The sequence below is a fragment of the Rhineura floridana genome, chromosome 8 (genome assembly GCF_030035675.1).
Source record: "Rhineura floridana isolate rRhiFlo1 chromosome 8, rRhiFlo1.hap2, whole genome shotgun sequence".
NCBI lineage: Eukaryota > Metazoa > Chordata > Lepidosauria > Squamata > Rhineuridae > Rhineura > Rhineura floridana.
In genome coordinates, this window is record NC_084487.1 from 70,165,911 (window position 1) to 70,190,427 (window position 24,517).

Genomic DNA, 24,517 nt, shown 5'->3' on the forward strand with positions numbered 1-24,517 from the left:
GAATCCAAGAAAAAATGGAAGAGGAACTTCACAATTTAAACATAAATAGACAATGGACACTCTTTGAGGACCAGCATGACAAAGGCTTACCTCAAAATGTTTCTTCACATTGGATGAGGAGGAAACAGCTGATCTCAGATTTTTGATCCTTGGAAGGCAGTAATTGCATCGTACAACAACATTTTTCCCACTCTGGCTCACAAATGTACAAGCTTTCTCAAAGCCAACCCATGGTACTTGCTGTTCTGCAGATGTGGCTGTGGGCAACTGGCACTGCTTCATGCCCTCCTCCTCCTCATGCACAGGGCCTCCTTTCTGAACCTCACTTTCTAGTTTTGCCTCCTCAGGATCAACAAGCTGTGACTCAAGTGGCCGCACTAACTGACTGCTGCTCTCAGCAGCAAAACCTGCAACAGGCGTCTCTGTAATAAACAAGAGATAATGCTCCTATATGGGTGAACTTCAGCTGTGATGTGCCCCCATCTCTTCCCCATGCTGCAAGATCCCCCAGTCAGAGTGGAAGTAAGCAGGTCGATAGCACAATTAAAAGAGATCCTATTTGCATCATTTTTGCTCACTAAATAACCCTGCCTGGGCCAGTCTAACCTACTATCTCACAGGGTTGTTGTGAGAACAAAATGAGACTAGGGCTCAAATCCCCATATAGCCATGAAGCTCACTGAGTGACCTTGGGCCAGTCACTGCCTCTCAGCCTCATGAAAACCCTATTCATAGGGTCACCATAAGTTGGAATCAACTTGAAGGCGGTACATATATATTTTTATTTTGAATATGATGATTATGATAATAAATATGCAGCATTTCAAATTAATTCTGTATGAGAAGCATTCCATGCCAAGCTTGGAAAACCAAGGATGAGGTATAAAATGTAGACAAAAATACTTTTGACAAAATGCCGTTTATATTTTATATATATGAGCCTGGGTAGGGAACATTTAATCTAGCCTACTTGCTTTCAGCAAGAAGGGTTAAGTGCCTTCAGGCTAGGGCAGTCACCAGAAGGCCACAGCAGAGACAAAGGAGCCTAGTGTTGTGGAGATGTTAGATGGGAGCTTTGGGGAGTAAAGATGGAGGCTCCTGAAGGCTGCAATTCTAAACACACTTACTAAGGGATTAAGCCCCATAGAACTCAACAGGACTGACTTCTAAGTAGATATAGTTTGGACTGTGCTGTTGGTAAACCTTGACTAGGGTTCTTCTGCAAAGACATCCATATCCAAGCAGGGTTGGCAACCCCCTGCCTGGAATACCCTGCCCTTATCTTTTAATGTGGCTGCTCCAAATGTTTTTACAGATTTGACCCTTTACTTCAGAAAGAGGTCTGAAAAATGAGTAAGAGTAAGAAGTATCTTTTAAAATTGTTCTTTTCAATTCACTCTTGAATGAACATCATACCTAGGGCAGATCCACACCATTCCTTTAAAGCACATTCAACACCCATTTGAAGTACATGAATCCCACCACAGAATCATGGGAACTGCAGTTTGTTAAGAGTGGTGAGAACTATAACTGTGAGGGGGAAATGACACTTCCCAGAATTCTTTAGGGGAAGTCATGCACTTTAAATGTGAGTTGGATGTGCTTTACACATATTGTGTGAATCCGCTTAATAAATTTTGCCTGCATGTAAATTGTTTTAATTAATTTTTCAAAATGAAAATAAGCTATAATGTGTAGTGGGTGACCATGGGCTACTCACCATTTCTCAGCCTATCTGCCCCTCAGGATGAAAACAATGGAGAACCATGACTACCCCAAGGCATACTTAAAATGTAAAGGAAGTATTGTACAACCATAGTATGCAATTGGATACTTATAGGGACACAGCATGAAAAAACTGGGTGGAAGTAAAAGTTCTACACTTAGGAAAAAGAAACCAAATGCAGTTATAAGATGGGGGATACTTGGCTCAGCAGTACGACATGCAAGAAGGATCTTGGAATTGTTGTTGATCACAAGCTGAATATGAGCCAACAGTGTGATGTGGCTGCAAAAAACGCAAATGCTATATCAGGCTGCATTAACAGAAGTATAGTTTCCAAATCATGTGAAGTATTAGTTCCCCTCTATTCAGCACTGGTTAGGCCTTATCTTGAGTGCTGTGTCCAGTTCTGGTCTCTGCACTTCAAGAAGGATGCAGACAAACTGGAACAGGTTCAAAAGAGGGCAACAAGGATGATCAGGGGACTGGAAACAACGCACTATGAGGAGAGACTGAAGGAACTGCGCATATTTAAGCTGGAGAAGAGAAGACTGAGGGGAGATATGATAGCACTCTTCAAGTACTTGAAAGGTTGCCACACAGAGGAGGACCGGGATCTCTTCTCAATGATCCCAGAGTGCAGGACACAGAATAATGGGCTCAAGTTGCAAGAAGCCAGATTTCGACTGGACATCAGGAAAAGCTTCCTAACTGTTAGAGCCATACAACAATGGAACTAATTACTAGAGAGGTAGTGGGATCTCCGACACTGGAGGCATTCAAGAGGCAGCTGGACAGCCATCTGTTGGGAATGCTTTGATTTAGATTCCTGCATTGCGCAGGGGGTTGGACTTGATGGCCTTATAGGCCCCTTCCAACTCTACTATTCTATGATTCTATGAATATATTTATATAAGCATGACTATCAAATATGTTTATTTATATAACCTGTAAAGATATTTATAGTGCAATCCTATGTTTGTTTACTCAGAAGCAAGTCCCAATGTATTCAATGGGGCTTACTGAACCAGGGAAAACTGCAGCCTCAAGTGATAAGGGACTTGTTCTTTTAACAAGTCCTTTAAGTTGAAACCTTATCCCAGTCTGCGTCTGTGTTGAAATTGCTTTTTAATATGTTTTTAAACTTTTTCTTAAAAAAATGTTTTTAAAGCTTTTAAAAATGTTTTTAAAGATGTTTTGTTTTAATATATTTTAAAGTCTGTTTTTATGATTTTTAAAGTGTTTTTAGTGCTTTTGTTTGCTGCCCTGGGCTCCTACTGGGAGGAAGGGTGGGATATAAATAAAATAATAAAAATAAATAAATAAACTTCATTCATTTTTTAAAAAAATGAGTATTAGTTTCCTACATAATAAAAACTGTGATAAACCCTGCCTAATTTCTTTAAAAATAGGGTTGGAGGGAGAGAGATTTACAACACAAACACAAGTCTGCAGTTTACTCACAATCATAAAAGGGCGAGGTTGCAGCCAGAGCTTTGAAAAGTTACTTTAAACTACAACTCCCATCAGCCCCAGCCAGCATGACCACTGGATTGGGCTGATGGCAGTTGTAGCTAGAGCATGAATCTGTTTTTAAAAAAGCGGGGGGGGGTTACGTTTTGTGTATATCTCGGGAATTAGACCATCTAGAAACTTATTTTTTTTTAAATTGAAGCGGAGAGTCCAGAGAGTAAGGGGTGGTAGCCAGAGAGCCAGAGCCCCCCCCAAAACCAGAGACTCCAGCCAAAACACACACACAGGGGCACACACACACACACAAATCATCATCACTCACCTCCACAGCTCTTCGCCATTCTGCTGCAGCCTTCTCCTCCGTTGTTGTCTGTGCCCTGGCTTTTTCCTCCGGCATCCATTTTTTCCTCTCAGAGTCAGACGCTAGCAGGCTCCCCCTGCCTATTCAACCTCTTCCCTCGTGCCTCCTAACACAGATCACGAGGGAAGAGACAGTCTGCGCAGAGGTCCAATCAGTGTGAGGCACATGTCTTGTGTTAACCAATCATAGCCAGGAGCTGACTTCCCCTTGTTCCCGCCCCCAAGTAACGTCCAACCTAACGTGGAAACGTTAAAGTTGCAGCTGAAAAGTAGGGAAATTACTATTCGTTCTGTTACTTGCCAAATGTAATGGAATTACCCACTCGTTAATTAAAATTGTAACGAATTAAAAGTAACTCGTTAAAAATAACGAGTTACTTCCAAGCTCTGCTGGCTGTAATCCTTGGCTTCCTAGGTTCTGAAAGGCTTCTTCTACTATTCATCCAATAACACTTATTTGAATATGTTGTCTTTTTCCTGTTGTGGCTGTTGGATTTCTTGCTATTCCTTTAGTGTGGATTTTTTTTTAAAAAAAGTGTGATTTTCCTCTCTTGATACATTCTGCGATACCTTCAAATTTGATTTTTTTTGGTGAATATTGCTCATGCATACAGATGTGATATTTTATCCTGAAACAGTATGAGATGGCTGGTGAATTTGTGTAGGTGAAGACAAATACATGCTAAAATTGCTAATTGTGTTAGGAAATAAATCTGTTCCTTTGCCTTTTAGTCAGTAAATTGGTGTGATGCTCATTGGCATTTCATATAGGTTAGAATGGCAATTTGTCAGCCAAGTGACCTCAAAGTCACAGCTGGAATTCATTGTGTTTGCCAAAAAAATAAACAAAATTCTCCAAAGCAGGTTGAAAAAAGCAGTCCAGAAGAGAAATTATGCAGCAATCTTATATACCTGCTTATGTCCTCAAAACACTCCCATTGTTTTGTATGTAGCAAGGATAACTCTAAGCATATATACAGTAAGTGGCATATTCCACCATAAATATACTAGTTAAACTGGGGATTGAGAAATGCTGTTGGAGTACCTTAGAGGACGTGGACAAGGTGCTCTCTACTGTGAAGCCAACCACCTGTCTGTTGGATCCTTGCCCTTCATGGCTCATTATGAGCTGTAAAGAGAGACTGAGCGAAGGGATCAAGGCAGTGGTAAATGCATCCTTGGAAGAGGGTGTAATGCCATCAGCCCTCAAGGAAGCAGTAATAAAGCCCATCTTGAAAAAGTCTTCCTTGGATCCCCAAGAGTTAAATAACTTCCGCCCAGTCTCTAATTTACCATTCTTGGGCAAGGTGATTGAGCACGTGGTGGCCAAACAGTTACAGACACACTTGGATGAAGCAGATTATTTAGATCCATTCCAATCGGGCTTCAGGACTGGACATGGAACTGAAACAGCCTTGGTCGCCCTGGTGGATGATATGAGGAGGGCGTTGGATAGGGGAGAATATACCTTCCTCGTCCTCCTCGATCTCTCAGCAGCTTTCGATACCGCCAACCACGGTATCCTTTTAGATCGCCAGGTGGGATTGGGAATAGGAGGCACCGTTTTACGATGGCTCCATTCCTATCTCTCAGACAGACATCAATGGGTGGCATTGGGGGGTGAGGTTTCAGACCCTTGGCCTCTCAATTGTGGAGTGCCACAGGGTTCTATCCTCTCCCCCATGCTATTCAACATCTATGTAAAGCCGCTGGGAGCTATCATCAGGAGATTTGGGCTGCAGTGCCACCAATATGCGGATGACACTCAGCTCTATCTCTCATTTAAGTCCTCACCAGAGTTGGCTGTGGACACCATGTCCAAGTGCCTGGAATCTGTAAGTGGATGGATGGGAAGGAATAGGCTGAAACTAAACCCCGATAAGACCAAGGTGTTGCTCGTGGGAGACAAGAGAAGGTTAGGAGAAATAGACCTGGTGTTTAATGGGGTAAGATTACCCCTGAAAGCCCAGATCTGCAGCCTCGGGGTCATTCTTGACTCCCAACTGTCCATGGAGGCTCAGGTTTCAGCAGTGAGCCGGGCGGCTTGGTATCAATTACATCTGATAAGGAGGCTGCAACCCTACCTTCCTGTCCATCTGCTCCCACGGGTGATACATGCCCTGGTCTCCTCCCGCTTAGACTACTGTAATGCGCTCTACGTGCGGTTACCCTTGAATATGGTCCGGAAATTACAACTGATACAGAATGCGGCGGCACGATTGATTAAGAACAGCCGTCGCCGTGATCATATCACCCCGGTGTTAGTAGATCTACACTGGCTACTAGTTGTTTGCCGGGCCCAATTCAAGGTGTTGGTGTTGACCTATAAAGCCCTATACGGTTTCGGCCCAGTTTATCTGAAGGAGCGCCTCCAGCATCACCAATTATGCCGCCTGACGAGATCAGCCACACAAGACCTTCTCTCAGTTCCGCCAGTTAAAATAGCGAGGCTGGTGCGGACTAGAGAGAGGGCATTCTCGATTGTGCCCCCCACCCTCTGGAATTCCCTTCCTTTCAACCTTTGCCATGCCCCCTCCCTGATAGGTTTCCGCCGAGCCTTGAAGACCTGGCTGTTCAGGCAGGCCTATGGGATCTCTGGGGTGAGTTAGCTTTTAACACTGTTATTAATCAGAATTGTAGTGTTTAGTCTAATTATTGATTGTGGCCCTCATTGTTTTATATTGTATTTTATTGTATTGATGTACGTCGCCTAGAGTGGCCATTAATTCAGCCAGACAGGCGACTCATAAATAAAATTTTATTTATTATTTATTATTAGATCTAGGCCCTTAAAAGCATGGATTAAGAATGTAGCAGGCTTCACTTCATATATAGTCAATCTCCAGTTGCTGCTATAGCTTAAGGGACATGCTAAAATGTCAATCCTGGGAAGATAAGAGGCAAGAAAATTCAGTCACACTAGTTCTTAGGGGGTATCTAGAATTTCACTGCATGTATAAAAAGTCTGCATTCTGGAGAGGTCATAAATCAGGGTGTGAAACATGTGGACTTCCAGAGGCCAGTGGACTATGACTGCCATAAACCCTGACCATTAACCATATTGGTTGGGGCTGATACGAGTTGGAATCCAGCATCATCTTGTGAGTCACACACACATTCCCCTTCCCTGTTATACATGGTGGAATTATGATATTGAAAAAGGTTTTGAACACAGATTTATGCTGAAATAAGTAAAAATATACATTATGATTTAATTCTGAACTGTTAGAATTTTTGGTGAAGTTCGTAAAGACTTGCCTTACAAGGACTTTGTTTTTGTTGGCAGCACATTCAGTAATTGCTCATAAAATGAAAAGTAATCTGTATACATGATGATACAGGATTCATGAATGAATTGACTGAACAAGTACATGTGTCTGATGGATAAACACAATCAGACTCATTTATTGAGAGAAGGTTTATTTCTTATATCGACAATTCTGCAGTACAGCATTTCTCAAATAAGCACATATCTTTTTTTGGAAGGGCTTATTTTCTGTATCATTTTTGTCAGATTGTTAATCTTGTCATTATCTGTTTTAATTACCTGTATTAAGGTCTTCTGGATTTAAGTTTTCATTCACTTCATTTGATTTAGTTATATGGGTGTTATCCAACAAAATTGTCCTCAGGGTACATCCACTGACACCAATGGACTTGAGCTACTTAAATTCATTGATTTCAACAGGTCTACCCAGAGTATGACTAATGATGGATATCACCCATTATTTCTTCGGGGGGGAAAGTGCAGTAAAATGTCATTTAAAAAACATTGAGAAGGAGCAAGAGCTACCAGAATTACTTAACACACCAATAAAGCAGTCCCTGAAAAATGGATAGAGAGATTGCTTTTTGGGTGTTGAGGAGTCTTTGCCACCTTAGAAATGGCTTAAGGAATATTGTTTCATAAAAAAAGAAGAGAAAGGACTTTTTGCAGCCTGCCACTCAACGATGATAACATTTACAGAAGAGTCTATCTGTTTTTCAGAATTAATAAGCTTGAGATGTGCTTGGGTGAAGATGTAGAGAGAAACATCCTTTTGCAATGAACTAATATAAGGAGTCTCTAAGGGCACCCTTTGTGCATTCATCTCCAGGCAATTTATATCAGCAGCATTTCTGACAAGTATTTTCTTCAAGGCACTGTTTTACTACTGTTGCCTTGCATAGTAGCCTGTTGACCAAACTCATAGTCTCATTAAAAAACCCAACTCCCCAGCCCACATCCTCCTTGAATTTTGTTATTACTTTGACTTCATGTTTTTGTGTGTGTGCCATATGTTTACACCAGATCTTTTGTGAAACTCTCTCTGTGAATATGAGCATTTTTCACAGTCTCTTCAATACTGATCCCTCCTTACAGCACTTCATTTCCACTTGGAAAGGGGTCTTCAGTTGCCCAGCTTGCTGCTTTTTCTTCAGTCCTGCTACCTGTGACTGCCCTCTCTCTTTTATTTTATTTATTTATTTATATTTCCATTTATAGACTGCTTACTATCTGAAAGATCTCAAAGCGGTTTGCAATAGAATACTCAAGGTACAATAAAAAAAATCAAATTAATTTACAAAGCAAAATACAGGAACAATATCCATATACATAAACACAGTCTAAAAGCCAAAGTAGGCCACAATGGACCCAAGTGCAAAAGGTTCAAACACTGGAATTCCTTGCAGGGGCCTCAGGAAGAATGTGTTTCCAGCTGATATTCTGAGCTCTGATAAACCAGGCAGGTGATGGGGATTTAGCATCCATCGACAGCGCTAATGTGACCAAGGAAAATGGGGTCCAAAAACTGTCTGCTATTCAGGCTTCCGTGGTGAGATGTCTCGGTTCCTCCATCCAGGGTGTGGCGTACACGGTCACATTCCAGTCGCCCCAATGCACCACCTTTTCCAGTCATCTTCTTCATCAACACCAACCAGCTCCCAACCGCGACCATCTGGGTTGACTCGTCATCCTGCCCCGCTGCTGCCGCCCAAGCCCTAGTCCTAGACAAATGGGTCCTGGATGAGATGAAATGGCTGCCGGGCCCAGGGACCACCACCACCGCTGCTTTACTGGGGAGACACTGTGAGGTCTTTCAGGTGTTCACCATGGACCCACCGCAGCCACCCCAGGAAGGAAGGTGCTGTTGCTGGCTCCACCACTGCCTCTATAATGTTATGGCTTGCTTTGCTTCTTTTTCTTCACTTCACGTTTGCATCTTCAGGGAAGAATAGGTGACAGAAAGTCCACAGATTCTTCATCATCATTCAGTTGTATCCTGCCCCTAGCCAGGCTTATTTCTGGCCCTGGAGACTGTCTGGAGAAAAAGAGGGTAAAAAAATGGCCTGAGTTGAGTTATTATGGCTGAGCATCAGTGGATGGTAGTAAGATTTAATTATGCACTCATTCCTGCCTCCAGCCTGGGACATTTTTAACTTGTTCATAAATGATCTTGCACAACCAGGTAGCCAGGTTTGCTGATGATACTAAATTGTTCAGGGTGGTTAAAAAAAAAAAAAGGATTGTGAAGAGCTTCAAAAGCATCACTCCAGACTAAAAGAATGGGCAGAAAAATGGCAAATGCAATTCAACTTAAACAAGTGTAAACAATTGCATATTGAGGCAAACCTCCCCCTTAATTACACATATACATCCACAGGATCTGAATTGGCGGTGTCTGACCAAGAACAAAACCTTGGGGTCATAGTGGATAGTGCAATGAAAATGCTGACCCAATGTACAGCAGCTGTGAAAAAGATAAATTCCATGCAAGGATCATTAGGAAAGGAACTGAGAATAAAAACCGCCAATACCATCATGCCCTTATGCAAATCTATGGTGCTACCATATTTGAAGTACTACTTACACATCTGGTTGCTTCATCTCACAAAAGATATTGTAGGGATGGAAAAGGTTCAGAAAAGGGTAACCAAAATAATCAAGGGCATAGAGCAACTCCCCTGTGAGGAAAAGCTACAACATTTAGGGCGTTTTAGTTTATAGAAAAGTAAGAGGACACATGACAGAGATGTATAAAATTTGTGTGGAGTGGAGAAAGTGGGTAGAGAAATTTTTTCTCCCTCTCTCATAACACTAGAACTTTGGGATATCCAGTGAAGCTGAATGTTGAAAGATTCAGAGCAGACAAAAGAAAGTACTAATTCAAGCAGTGCATAGTTAAACTATGGAATTCACTCCCACAAGAGGCAATGATGACTACCAAATTGGATGGCATTAAAAGAGGATTAGACAAATTCATGGAGGATAAAGCAATCAATGACTACTAGGCATGATGGCTATGCTCTGCCTCCACAGTTGGAGGTAGTATGTTTCTGAATACCAGTTGCTGGAAACTGTAGGAGGGGAGAATGATGTTATACTGTGTGTGCTTCCCACAGGCATCTGGTAGGCCACTGCCTTTCAAAAAGGCTAATGCTGATACTACGGTTGCTTTGTGCATACCATGGACTGCGAAAAAGACAAATAATTGGGTGTTAGAACAAATTAAACCAGAACTATCACTAGAAGCTAAAATGATGAAACTGAGGTTATCATACTTTGGGCACACAATGAGAAGACGTGAGTCACTAGAAAAGACAACAATGCTGGGAAAAACAGAAGGGAGTAGAAAAAGAGGAAGACCAAACAAGAGGTGGACCGATTTCATAAAGGAAGCTATGGACCTGAACTTACAAGATCTGAACAGGGTGGTTTATGACAGATGCTCTTGGAGGTCGCTGATTCATAGGGTCGCCATAAGTTGTAATTTACTTGAAGGCACATTACAACAATGTTGATAAAACATTAAGAAAGGATGTCAAGTTCTCCAAATGTAATATGAACTCCAGCTGCCACTTGGCTCCCCCTCAACTGTCATCTGTCAGCAGCCATTCCACCTGGCTGCAACAGAGGGAAAGATGGCCAAGCAGGTCCCACTCCATCAACTTGGCTGAGAGATCACCTACTATTTGCCTGTCCCTCAACTGCTGTCTTTTAGCTGAAATCCATCTGGCTACAGCAGATAGGGGAAAGATGGAATGGTAGGGCCATTCCATTGGCTCAGTTGGGAGAACTGCTGCTATTTGGCCTTTCCCTCTCCCTCTGGCATTCCACTCAGCTACAGTAGATAAGGGAACAGGGACCATGCCATCAGCTCATTGGAAAGATGAGTTGCTGTTTTGGCCCTCCCTTCCCTGGACTGAGTCAATTCCAACCAGTTATTATAAGAACAATTGCGTAACATTAAGGTGCTTGAATTTGCTTGTTTTTCTCATCCCTCCTGATCCCCCTTTCCTTTTGTGTTGTGACTTCTTGGTTGTAAGCCTGTGAGCAAGCAGTTTGTATACAACACTTAATAAATGTTATTTTATGAATTATAATAATAAATTACAACAATATATGTCAGCTTACTAACACAAATAACTGCTCATTATTTATTTATTAGATTTATATCCAACCTTTCTCCAAGTAGGAGCCCAGGGCAGCAAACAAAAGCACTAAAAACACTCTAAAACATCATAAACACCATAAGTACTGAAAATATGATCAGTACTTATGTTAGTGATTCAATGTCAGTGGGGAAAAGATTATACATAAAAGATGTAACCTCTTATTCAGCATCTGTGAATGTAGATTTCATCATCTCCATCATGTCCTGATCAGAAACGTTCCTGCTGTATATTCTTATTTCACATTGCACTGTCCACATGAATACATTGCTTACACGAGCAATTATTTGCAATAATAGGGGCCAAAATATACATTGCATCTATCTCTGTGATTCCTTTTCTTGACGGATTTTGTTTAAATGCAAAACAACCAGAGGGGCTAAATGGAGAACTAAACTGGTGGTGGGGAGAGAAAATGTTTAAACCTTCCCTTGACAACCATTTGTTTATTCAGATTGGCTCCCCAAATTCCTTTCCCACCAGTAAAAGAAAAGATAAAAGGTCCCTATATCTTTTCTCCCTTGGAGAGAAAAGCATCTGAGATTATTTAAGTGGCTATACATCTAGCAAGGAAAGTGTTAAATATCTGTCCCCCTCCCCCCTTTGCTATGGGATGGTTTGCCTCTGCTCATCTTTAAATCACTCCTTTGGATTAAAAGAAGTCACTAAAACATCATGGAATGTACCTAGCTGTACTATGTAGTTTGGCTCTGGGTGGATGGACATAACACCTGAACTGGTTCTAAATATCAGAAGTACTCTGTATAAGAGTATAAGGGCCCTGGCTGGATCACAATATGGAGCATACATTTGAAAAATAAATAAAATTAAAATGACTATTACAGTTTTCCTTCCTTCTTCCTTTTCCAAATGTTATCCATATTTTAACATTAACTAAAGGGCTGCTATGTTGTTATGTGCCTTCAAGTCGATTACGACTTATGGTGACCCTATGAATCAGCAATCTCCAATAGCATCTGTTATAAACCACCCTGTTCAGATCTTGCAAGTTCAGGTCTGTACATTTCATGAAATCAGGCAATGCAAATTGTGCAGCACAGTTGCACATAAAAACAGTATATAAAACAGAATAGCACATAATGCACATAGCTGCTATTAACATGAACATATGCTTCCCCCTAAGAATTAAACAAAATATATCATTGACCATTCACAAACATAAGGCAATATTAGGGGAAAGAACAAGCTTGATAAAACCAATTAGTGCAAAACTCTAACACACACACCCCCTGCATCTGACTCGGAGATGGTTCAATTGCAGCAACCTCATTGAACCTATTGAAATTCATCCTGATGCAGTCTATACATGAAATAAAGCTCTGTGGAGTGGCATGTTAATTGACACATTATACCTGCTGCTCCAGTACAGGCCAAATCTCTGAAAATGCTGTCCTTGAAATCACAATTGCATGACTTCTTATTAACTGCTAGCTATACTGGAAGTCTGCAGGCAAAGAAATGATTCTAAGGCATGAAATTTAGCTTTCCCCCATCGCATTGTTGGGCTTTGTTGCCTTAGGTTTGCCAAGTCACAACTAGGAGAATCCTCCTCTCATGTAGATCTAGCAACTCAGATCTATGCTCCCCCTCCATGTCTCCCACACCTAGGCCTTGCTTGCCTACTTGCTTCTTTCTTGCCATTACCTTTACCAAGAACTCTCCACATGCCCTGGCACTATGTATATATTTTAGCTTTGCTCTGAGCAATATGCACAGTGCCATTGTGAGGAATCAGAGGAATCATAAGCAACTGTGGCTTATGATAAAGCATATCCCAGCATAGCTGTAAGATAAAGCAGTCCCAGTACAGCAACTCTGTAAGTTATTGAAGTTATTCATTAATAAAGACAGAAATCTAATAGTCCTGGAACCCTTTGCCGTATCTAATGCAACTATCCACCTCTATGTCATAAGAAAATAAGAACAGCTGGATGGATCAGACCAGTGGCCCATCTAGTCCAACATTTGGCGTTCACAGAGACCAACCAGATGACTATGGGAAGCCAACAAGCAGGACCTGAGTGCAACAACACTCTCCCTTATGTCCTTATTCATGGATTAATTAATTATGGATAAATGGAAAGTAGCAGTAGGATATCTTCCAGCTAGCATCTTCCCTCACAATTGGATCAAGTCTAAATTTACACTTTCTAGGAAATTTCTCCACCTTTTCCCAAAAGGGTCACCTCAGTCACCTTGACACAAGTTCTTTTTGGGTAGCCAGTGTAATTTCATCTTGCTCTTCTATTTTTCTGTATCTGTGCTTCAAGCTGCAAAGCCATTTTATTCATGGCCTGCCATTTTGTGTAAATAAATACTTCAATCATAATAATTGTGTGGTTCTTGCTAAAATTCCCTTAAGTAAGCAGGGCAATATTGGCATTTCAAAAATAATTGCATCCATTGCAATAACCTCTGTGGCACATCATTGTCTCAACTAAAGATCTTCAAAATGATAGTTCCGTGTTTGAGCATATAAGAAAAAGGTTCTCATGTATAGACACACAGCAAATCTAGTACTACTTCTCAACTCTCATTCTCCTTTTCAGTTGTATTTCATTTCTCCTTCACTTCTCCCTTCTTCAGTTCTATGTCTCTACCAACCACAATTTCATCACTAGGGGCATGGGGGAGAAATTTGATTTGGTTCAAATTTACAGCCAAATTTACCAAACTGGCCCTTTCTAAAACAATATGAGAACCAAAACACAGCCATCCTTCAAAATTTGCACTTATCTGAAGTTTGCAATACAGTTCTCTAACCAAAGTTTACAAAAATGCATACATTAGGAGAAAACATGCATAAAAATGAATATATTAGTGAAACTAACATACAGAAATGCATTATATTAGGAGAAATTGCTTGCAAAATATACACATTAAAAACTGCATAAAATGTGTTTAGGAGGAGAAATTTGCATTAAAATGTTGAAGAATCTGCATGAGGTTTTTTTTTAAAAAAAATCACAAATTGCTGCAGAACTTTATTTAAGACTGGACAAATTAGAAATGGACAGAATCAAAATGGACAGATCTTTCCATCTATTCCACAGGTTCTTACATTTCAGGTCACTGTCAAATTGATGAGCCTTCCTAACACTCCTGTCTTCCTATGCTCATAACATATTTGTTATGCATTGAACCTGTCAGTTGTGACCTAGTTAAATGATAAAATACTTAAATACTCAATGAAACTAAGTACTGAATGCAAACAGTACAACAGCACAGAGTTGGTATATAAAAAAAAGGCCTTTCGAATGGCCAATATAGGAATGGATTATTTTTAAAAAAAATCCTACTTGGTTTAACTGCTGACTATACAATCTTGCTTAGCAAAAGGCTGAGTGGATGGTCTGGTTGCTACTGCAATCAGAAACTGAAGCTAAGAAAAGGTGTGCGTAATGTAAGGGAATCTGGTCCATATTCTATCTCCTGAAGAGTTACAGTCCAGGTTTTACACAAAACTCAGGAGTTTTAGAGACTAGGTCCTCCTGAGGCCATGGAAGAGAGAGATTTCTGGTGGACTTTTCTCATGTCTAATGTGTGTTGGTTTCAATAAAGTGGTTTAGTTACCATCCTTCATGTAAAGGTTACATCTTACAGTGTGGCTGCCTTAAACATGCCTAATGACACCTGCTTTCTATTAACTGGGTCACACAAGGCAGTGCAACTGGCTCAGCCGCTTTCTTGTGCTCTCTCCCACCCCTCATATGTGGCAGGCTGGAAAGCACTGTTGCTATGGTCAGGTCACTTTACTGTGCATTAAGTGTGATAAGAAGCTTAAGATCACGACAGATTCAATGCTGTCCCCACAAGCACTGTTCATGCATATCAAAAGGATCATGTGAACCAACCTTTGGAAGAAACCTTAACTGCCGAAGTTCTCCTACAGATGGTACCATAAGGATATAGTATTATATTCACTGTTTAATATTTGAAGGAAAGATAGCTGTGCCATGATTCTTTCCAAGAGTGTAATCACATCATTTGAGACAAACCCAGCACTAAAGTCAATAAAGTTATGCAAGATGAATGAGCTATCTTTTTTCAGGAGTGTTTTTGGCTTAAAATGTGACAAGCCCTATATAAAAAAATGACTGGTTAATGAAAATCTCTCTTGAGCACAAGCAAATTAAATTATCAATTAGTAGGATGTCTTCAGAAACTGTCTTCTTTAAAAGCTCCCCCTTCAAGTTCCAGCCTCATTTGTCAAGTGCCAGTGATATATGCCTATGTTGTATAGTGGAGCCTCTTTGTTGAGTGCCATTCTCAACTGGAGATCTATACACAAGTGGTCTCAAATAAATCTGCCTAACAAAATAGCTTGCATCAGAAATGGAAAAATGTTCTTTTTGATTAATACAATTGGTTGGAACATATGGGGCAGGAGGGAGGACCCTAGACATTGTTTTTGCATGGAAAATGGAAATGGACTGCCTTCAAGTTGATCCCAATTTATGGCTACCGTGTGAATAGGGTTTTCATGGTAAGCGGTATTCAGAGGGGGTTTACCATTGCCTCCCTCTGAGGCTAGTCCTCCCCAGCTGGCTAGAGCATGCTCAGCTTGCCACAGCTGCACAAGCCAGCCCCTTCCTTGTCTGCAACTGCCAGCTGGGGAGCAACTGGGCTCCTTGGGACTATGCAGCTTGCCCACAGCTGCATAGGTGGCAGGGCACGTAACCCCTGAGCTACTCACTGCGGGGATGATCTTTAGCTGGCCCTTTACACCCAGGAGACACGAGCGGGGATTTGAACTCACAGATTCTGGACTCCCAGGCAGGTTCTCCTCCCCACTGTGCTATACCAGCTATCAGTGTATTCAAATGTGAATATTTTTTTAAGAGCCAGCTACAGTGGGATTAGCATTTATGTTACAAATATCAACGTCCAGCTTATGTAACATAGTTTTGCTTTGGACAGGCTGGTAAGAAGGGCACTAAGTGCTCTTGCTCTGTGTTTCATCAGCAGAGATATGGGCAATGATTAGTTCCACCAGAACTGAAACCGGACTGTGTTCCTTGGAATCCATCCTGGCGCTGGTGGAGATGAGATATAAGAAGCAGCACCACCATGGCTGGCTTTGGAAGTGCTAGCATCACACTTCACATTGACATTGAACATACTGTTCTGTTTCACTTGGAATACTTGTGATTTTTTTTTAAAGTTGTAATGTTTTTTTCTATTTTTATAACTGTATATTATGTTGTTATAATGTGTCCTTCGTCCTTATGCTGAACAGCAGGTAAGAAATCTTATAAATAATTGTGGCCAATGGGCGAAATAAAACACAGACAACAGCAGTTCTGGGTTGAAGAAAGGGCCACTTTATTAAACTATAAGAAACCCATTAAAGTGACCTGCAGATGAAAACCTAGGTGCGGGAACTATCTATAGGCAAGCAGCTTGCCCTACAGCTCTCAGGCGACCAGCCCCTGCTGGGGCAAAGGGCAAGCCCCTTTTGCTTACCCCTTGCCCTGGCCACAACTTGTAGGTGAGTAGGGGGGTCTTCTCACATCACCACCCCCTGGGGCCATACAACTCTGTGTGGATGAGGTCAGTTGGCCTCAAAAGCAGCCCATATCCTGCCCTCAGGCCATAAAACCCTAAGAGACAGGTCTCCGGAACCACCAGTCACCTCCAAAAGTGCCTAAGGGGGCCACCTAGCTGTCCTTACCTACTTCCATTCCCGCACCTTACCGCATCCGTAACCTCAAAGTTGCCCCACTCAGGGCATAAATTTTAGCTTGCCAAATTAGCCAAAACCATGACACCTCCTAACCCGATACCCCCCACATAGTGTGCAGCAGGCAAAAAACCTGCCTGCCAACCAGGCTGGGCAGGATAAAAATTCCTACTCGGCCCTGAAGCGACCCAGATCACACCATAAAAGAGGGAGGGTGAGGTAGGCGCCGCTAGCAAAGAGGAAGGAGGTTGTGGCATGGGCTTAAATAAGCCCCCTGGTGCTCTGCCCCTCTACACAGCATGTTGTGCGCGCCATATGTGTGACGCGCGACACTGCCCTTTCTGCAAATGGCAGCTGCGGCTTCGCCCTTTAGCCACAATTGTGCTCCACCTGCCCAGGTTTCATGCGGGCGAGCGGAACAGGACATATTGAAGATAAGCATCCTATGAATTGCTGCTTTAGCACACACCACACTTAATGCTTTATCCATCAGCATAGCATTTAACAATAAAATCTCTATACAGTCCTATGCACGCTCATCTATGAAGAAACCCCTCTCAGCTTAGTACATACAACTAGGGTGCATATCTATTTTCACTTACTTTGTGATAAGAGATACAGTGGAAGAAATAATACTGCATTTGGTTTATATGTTCCATAATGACCTGTTGAACATCACAGAACATATAAGACAATTGTAATTTTCTAGCAAATTTACTTCAGTAAACAAGGTTGGTTGATCACAGAGATTATTCTGTGACGGGAGAAGGGTGACATAAGAACGATTTTGCTAGTCCTTTCAGCAGCAAATTGTGAAATTTAGTGTACATGAATGGATCTTCTTGCAATACTCTCCCTGCTAAATTTTGAAAAGTTTTAAGTAGACTATAGTACAACTATAAGTTGTTTAAGTAACTGATTGACTTCCTTTAGTTTTAACTGATTAATAACTAATTTCATTGATTTCGTTCAAATACAGTTTTTTAATACCAAAGACTCACTATATATGCATTTTTATTTTATTGAATAGAATGTAATATATCTTAAAATAAAGGAAGCTAATAATCATTGTTAGAAGGTCATGCTTTTTACATTTTCTTTTTCATTCTCATTTTAGTAATAGGAATGAAAGCCAAATGCATTTCAAAATATGAACAAGAGTATCCCTTCCATCTCAATCTCACCTAGTGACAATACCCTTACCAACCATTTAGCTGAAATGTCAGTTGAGTAACTTACAATGATTAAAAATTGTAGACTTAATTGTTCACTCTTAACTTTCTTAGTGCATACAATACATTACACGCTCCTACAGTAATATAGCAGCAATCAATTTGTAGTTTGGAATTTTGGGAGTGAGGAACCACTGAGTAAAATCAAAGTTAATCCTTCAACCTCTTCAAAAATCTTAGAAAAGTGCCTGACTCTGCTTTCCTTTAAGTGGAAAAAAGATCCCATAGAAGCTAGTTAAAGCTTTTTCCTTGAGGCAGGCTTTGCTGGCTGGTTGGGAGGGTTCATCCCCAATCCAGACATCTAACACTCTTTGCCGCACTTGTGCAGGGATGATGGAATACACCTCTCTGATGAAGGGTACAACATATTCCTTGAGGATCTGCAGCGGGGTATTAGGCATCACCTTTGGCTCTGGTGGGGGGTGAGGTGACCTAAGCATGGGCTAGGTCCCCTATGTGGCAGGGTCAGTGTGGGATTAGGGAAAAGGGGGATAAGTGGAAACAATTTGGTGAGAACCTTGAAGCGCCTTCTAGAAGGTGAAAGGGGGCTTCCTCAGACCTATCCATCAAAGCCTCAAGGCCAGATGCTGGGGACAGGAGCCCTCCTTGAGGACTGCCCAGATCACAGACTCAATGCCTCAAGGCTCGAGTCGAGGGTGAGATGGACATGATTCCCTAGGCACAGTTAACATGCTGGCAATGAAAGGCCCGGAATAGCTAGTTCACTACTCTGCAGCCTAGAGCCAAGGTTACTCGCTCAAAATTCTGAGCTGATGGAATTAAGTTCCGTAGCTCTCAGATTTATAGGGGCCAGTACTGATCTTTTAAAATTATCCAGGTCCCCTCTGTAGATCTCAATCTCAAGGATTGGCTTAATCCAGTTTTTATTTTCTATCATTTGCTTTAATTGGTCTAATGTGGTTTAATTTGTTAATTGGCATTAATAAATGTTGCCCATTCTTAACCCATATGCTTGTGTCTGCCTCATCATTTTGGGTGGGTCTGGGTGCAAAGACTTTTTATTCACCCTGGTTTTTAAACTGTATTTTAAATCCAGGCTGTAATTTACTTAGTGCTCTGCATGGAAGGGTGATTTTTTTTTTGGCTTTCTTTCATTGTTTATTATTGGTTTTTAATTATTACTGTATATTGTTTTTAATGTTTTGTTGTAAGCTGCCCAGAGAATATTTATTGATGGGCAGCTGTATAAATCTAGATTACAAAAAAATCTGGACATTTGTTTTCAAGTACAGAATACAAAACAAGACATTTGTTTTCGAGAAGTTTTGGAATCTCAGTTTATACCTACAAACACCTATTGCTCAGTATATAGTTAATCTCATTTTTTCAGTGTGGCAATAGATGTTTAGCATCTTACAGTATACCTGTTTTGAAACATAGTCAGGAATTTAGCCATATTTGCCCTGGTTAAAAAAAAAAAGGTTGTCAGTGCAGGAATTGTTGATAGTGGCTGGTGGCTCTGTCAGTGGAGCAGTGGAATCTGCTCTGGGTTTTAGTCCAAACTTTCCAGGAGCTGTCCAAATGCAGCCAGCAACTGGGGGTTATTTACTCATCTTTTTGGTGAGTGGAAGCACTGTTTGTAGGTACTATGTTCTCAGCCAGTGGTTCTGAAACTCACTTTGCCAGACAGTCAACTCAATCTCTCTCTTTTAATCAGAACTATTTTATTGAACCAGAAAACACAAAGGTATACAGAAACTTCAAAGAAAGCATACAGTCTCTGGGGATGGTTAACTGAGGATGGTGATGATGATGAAGAAGGTTGATTGCAGGTAGTTATATTGTAGGACTGTTGAAAAGGTAGATTCAATGGAGGAGAGGTACCTTCTGAGAGAGACAGGTTCTGGAAGAGGTAATTCTGGCAAAGAAGTATCTTCTGAGAGAGAGATAGGTAAAAAATGAGTGTTGTCCTCTGGGGCTACTAGGCCTGCTGCTTGCTTCGCTGATGACTGAAACAACTGAGGCAGGTTTTGGAGGGAAAACTAACTAACCAATTAAAGAGAGGGGTGATGTCACCTGACAGGAAGTTACTGTGAGGCTAAGGGAGCATAGAGACACACCTCTAGAGTTCCATAACTCTAACCTAATAAATGCGTTATTTAGCACAACAGAAGGAATCTCTTTCTATACAATTCTAAACCCTGCCGAGGCAGCACATTCTCTGCCTGCAAGAGTACTAACTATCTGGTAGATTGCTTGGGTGCAGCCCACTAAAACACTCTTTTAAAAAATCACTTATAAGGATTAAAGGTGTTAACCTTGCTTCCTTGTCGAGAGAGAGAGAGAGAGAGAGAGATTCTGCTGCTTATGATTTTCCTTGATAGTACAACACATACAGTAATGAGATTCTATTCTGAATGTTACCATTATTACTTGTTTGTTCAATTGGCTCACACACTTAACAGCAATATAAATGTCTCATGTCTTTGTTGACTTGTTTTGCACAAGTTTAAGCAAAAATATATTTCATGTCAAATGTAATGGAGCATTGAAGTTTGAAAACAAAGCCTTCCTACCAACAGAGATCTTCTAGTTGACTACTTTGTTTCACTTATGCTGTCAACTGTGCTGTGTCAACATCTTCCGGGATGACATCCCTGTTGCATCATCCAGGCTTACAGATTTCATTATTTAAAAATAATTTTCTGGTTCTTATGGTTGGGACATAACTTTAAAAGGCAATACTATTTTCTGAAGAATTTGAGACCTAGGATGCTTTCAAGGGCAAATTCATTGTGAGACCAATGCTCCTCATGCATGCAATTTTTTGTTGTTTTTATTGGCAGAATCCATATAATGTCATTGGCATTAACATATCAGCCTCTATCCCATCCCCTTTATTATGGATTTACCCTTTATGAGAACACAATAAGTTAAAAAAACTGATGCAACAATCCATTTGTGATATTTCAATGACCCATTTGCAATATTAAACCCCCATCTGGAAGCACCCTTAGGATAAGACTTAACATTAGTCAGGGAAAGAACCTACAGGATGATCAAGCCAGACCTGGAATAATTCTCTTGGACACTGATGAATCAGAGTCATGGGGGGGGGAGGGAGGCCTCCAGTACAAAAAGAAAGAGAGAGGAGACCTTAGAAGAAGCCCTGAGAATTTTCAAAAATAGGGAACAGACAGTATTGCTTCTTTACCTTAGTAGTTCTGGGCACATCCTGCAATCTGTTTTGTACATAGTGAGGCTAACCCAAATATGTCTGCTGCATAACTCTTCCTGTATTCTATTTTATGACTGTTATCAGCTGCAGATTTTGCAGCAACATCATTTGTTTATGAAACATACAGCCTGCTGAAGAGCTCTGGTGAACTTGAAAACCTGCTTATGACTTGTGACATTTTGGTTGGTCTTAATAAAGATATTGTTAGGACTCATATGCCCATATGTTGTCCTTATGCTACCAGGTCAAGTTCAAGGTTCTCGTATTAATTTCCAAGGTCCTTAATAAATGTGTCCAGAACTCCTTAAGGAGTGCTTGATGTCTTCTATCCCTGCCTGATCACTGAGGTCTTCAAGGGAATCACTGTTAGAGGTGCCCCATGGATCAGATGAAAGGCTCATATACACCAGGAGACATACATTCAGTATTATGGGCCTAATCCTGTGGAATTCCTGGCTGAGATCAGACAGGTTCCCTCCCTGTTGAACTTCTAGCACATATTTTAGCAGGCATTTTAAAGTTAATTTTCAGTTATTTTACCTCTATTATGTTTTTTGAAATCTTATTGTACAGTGCTTAGAGACCAATTTTAAATGGTAGATAAATGGTTGAAATAAATAAATAAAATATTACGATTAACTTTTGGATTTTGTCCTAAGGAGCCAGCATGGCCGTCTATAGTTTTTGTTGATTCTTCTTCAGGGAGACCTGATTTAATGTGTTCAAAAGATAAACTAAACTGTCTTCCACATTATCTCAACCTGGTAGCACAGAAGACAGTTTTGGTTATTCCATGAATGGATTAAATCAGTTGCACCTGAGGAAGAGTCCTGAAAACTTGACAGGGATTGGGCTAATAAATCATTCTCTCTTCACCCTTGACAGTTCTCCCTCCTCTCCCTTTTTAAGAGCTTCTTAAGGAGAAAAACCTGCAGTACAGGCTTGTCTGTGGTCTGAACAAAACGGCACTCAGGTTGCTGCTGTTTCCTGCTCTCAAGAGACCATGAGGGACAACTGCTCAGTGGTAGAGGACATGCTTAACATTCAAAAGGTTCTAGGTTGGGGCAAGGAATATTTGGCCCATGGACCTTTGTAGGCCCACCAGGCCTCCCCATTTGGCCCATGAGGTTATGGAACAGGTAAAGATGTGGCTGGGCCAAAAGGGGGGTTGTAAGCACCACCAATTATCTGATCAGTGGCACTGGCAAAGCCCTATGCAAAGTCCCATTTATCAGCTGATCATTGGGATTTACAAAGCACTGTGCATGAACCCAGGGCCAGTTCTAAAGGGTGGCCAGGTGGGACACTGGCCCGAAGGTCCCTGGAGCTACAGGGCCCCTCCACTCCCATTCTGCAATCCATGGCAGCAGCCACAGATCGCAGGGCAGGAGCTTCTGCCTGCCCGCCATTCCTTTGCCCCACCTACCTGTCTCCTGCCTTTTAGCATTGCCCTTAAGGAAGATGGTGGCTTAGGTTTCCCTAAGGTGCTGAAGCCCCTGCCACCATCTTGGTTGATGGCAGAGATGCACGTGCATAGCACATACACATGCCATCAACCAAGATGGCGGTGGAGGCTTCATTTCCTTAGGGAAACCATGGCCACCATCTTGGTTAATGGCAATGCTAAAAGACAGGAGACAGGTAGGTGGGGGCATGGGGGGAGACGCGCGCACACATGCATGCATGCATGCATGCATGTCAGGGTCCGGGGCAAGCTGATGCCCAAGGGCCCCAGCATGCCTGGGGCCGGCCCTGCATGAACCTTTGCAAGCAATGATAATAAACTGATCATCAGGGCTTGCATAACACCATGCCTTTGTCCACTTGGTTTGATTTCAAACCATACAGGCAAAAATGGGTCACTGACATCACTGTGGTAACAGGCAATTGACAGTTGGTGGCCCCAAATTTGGCCCACAAGGGGTAGGGGAGATAAGGGCCACATCTGCATCATATATTTAAAACATCATACCAGTTTAACCATACTGGCTTCCCCCAAAGAAGAGACCAGTGGCAGCTGGTGGCTCCATGTCAGTGGGGCAGTGGAATCTGTTCTGGGTTTTTGTCCAAACTTCCAGGGAGCCAAAATAGGTTCAGTGCCTTGGACAGCTCCATGAAAGTTCAAACTAAAGTCCAGAGTGGATTCCACTGCCCTACTGACATTAAGCCATCAGCCTCAACTGGAGGTGACCTTGGTCACAGAGCTATGATTCTCAGAGTGTTTTAACAATCAATCCCTTTCCCAGGGAACTCTGGAACTATAGCTCTGTCAAGGTAATAGGGATCCCTTAACAACTCTCAGTACCCTTAAAAAGCTACAGTTCCCAAGATTATTTGGGGGGAGCCATAACTTTTAAAGTGGTATAATACTGTTTTAAATATATAGTGTAGACTTGGCTGAGATTTGTTCCACTGGCTGGATCCAGTCCTTCCCCCCCCCATCCTAGATGCAATTCCTGGCATCTCCAGTTAAAAATATCAGGTAAGAGGTGATAGGAAAGACCCTCGGTTTGAAACTCTGGACAGACCCTGCAATTCACAATGGAGAATTTCAGGCAAGATGGACAAACAGCCTAAGCCTCTGTAACTCAGTTCTCCATGTTCCAGGTTTGCTTGCACTTATGCCTTGAACTTCACCCTCACCTCCAGTGATTCGGCAGGAGCGAAGCATCGTACACTGTAGTGTTACTATATACAGGCATACCCCGCTTTAACATTCGCAATGGGACCGGAGAGTATACTTTAAGTGAAAATCTACTTTAAGTGAAGCAATTGTCTTCACTTGTACTGCACGCAGTCCCCACTAGATGGCAGCAGCGTCATGCCAATAAAATGTATGTTATTGCAAAGCTCGCGAACGTTAAGCGGGGTATGGGGACCTATGGAGTATGTGCGTTATAGCGAGGCAACATTAGCAACATTAAGCAGGGTATGCCTGTATATTTGTTGCCCAGGAGTGTATGTTACAACTAGTCTCCAACAAAACAATAGTTGAGACTAGGATGGCATGGGCTGTAGCCTGCCCTATGAAAAAGAGTGGAGGCTATAACAAAATAACTTAGGCTGCAGTCCACACTTACCTGGGAGTAGGTCCCATTGAACTTAATGGAGCTTACTTTTGAGTAGACATGTATTGGGTTGCAGCTTTAACCTTTCCTGAGGCTCTCACTTCTGCCACCAAGTTGAAGTCTTTATCTCTTGACTGCCTCCACTAAAATAACCCTTTAAACTCTCTGACCTAGCCAACTGACTTTCCCAGCCAACTAACTGAACTGAGTAGTATGGTACGGCAGTTAGGCATGGGCAAGAACCCAGATTAATCCAATAAATTTAGATTCCCCCTTCCCAAGGTTTTGAAAAACCAGAAATTTAACATATTGTGATTATACTTC

The 24,517-nt window shown here is 41.7% G+C and overlaps 1 long non-coding RNA gene across 1 annotated transcript in view; it reads right to left on the minus strand.

Moving 5' to 3' along the window:
- Positions 1–6,959: 6,959 nt before the first annotated feature.
- The window catches only part of LOC133389972 (uncharacterized), a 53,501-nt gene continuing 35,943 nt past the window's right edge, over positions 6,960–24,517 (minus strand). The window contains exon 2 of the long non-coding RNA XR_009764241.1: positions 6,960–8,859. This is a non-coding gene — a long non-coding RNA (uncharacterized LOC133389972). The remainder of the gene's footprint in view (positions 8,860–24,517) is intronic.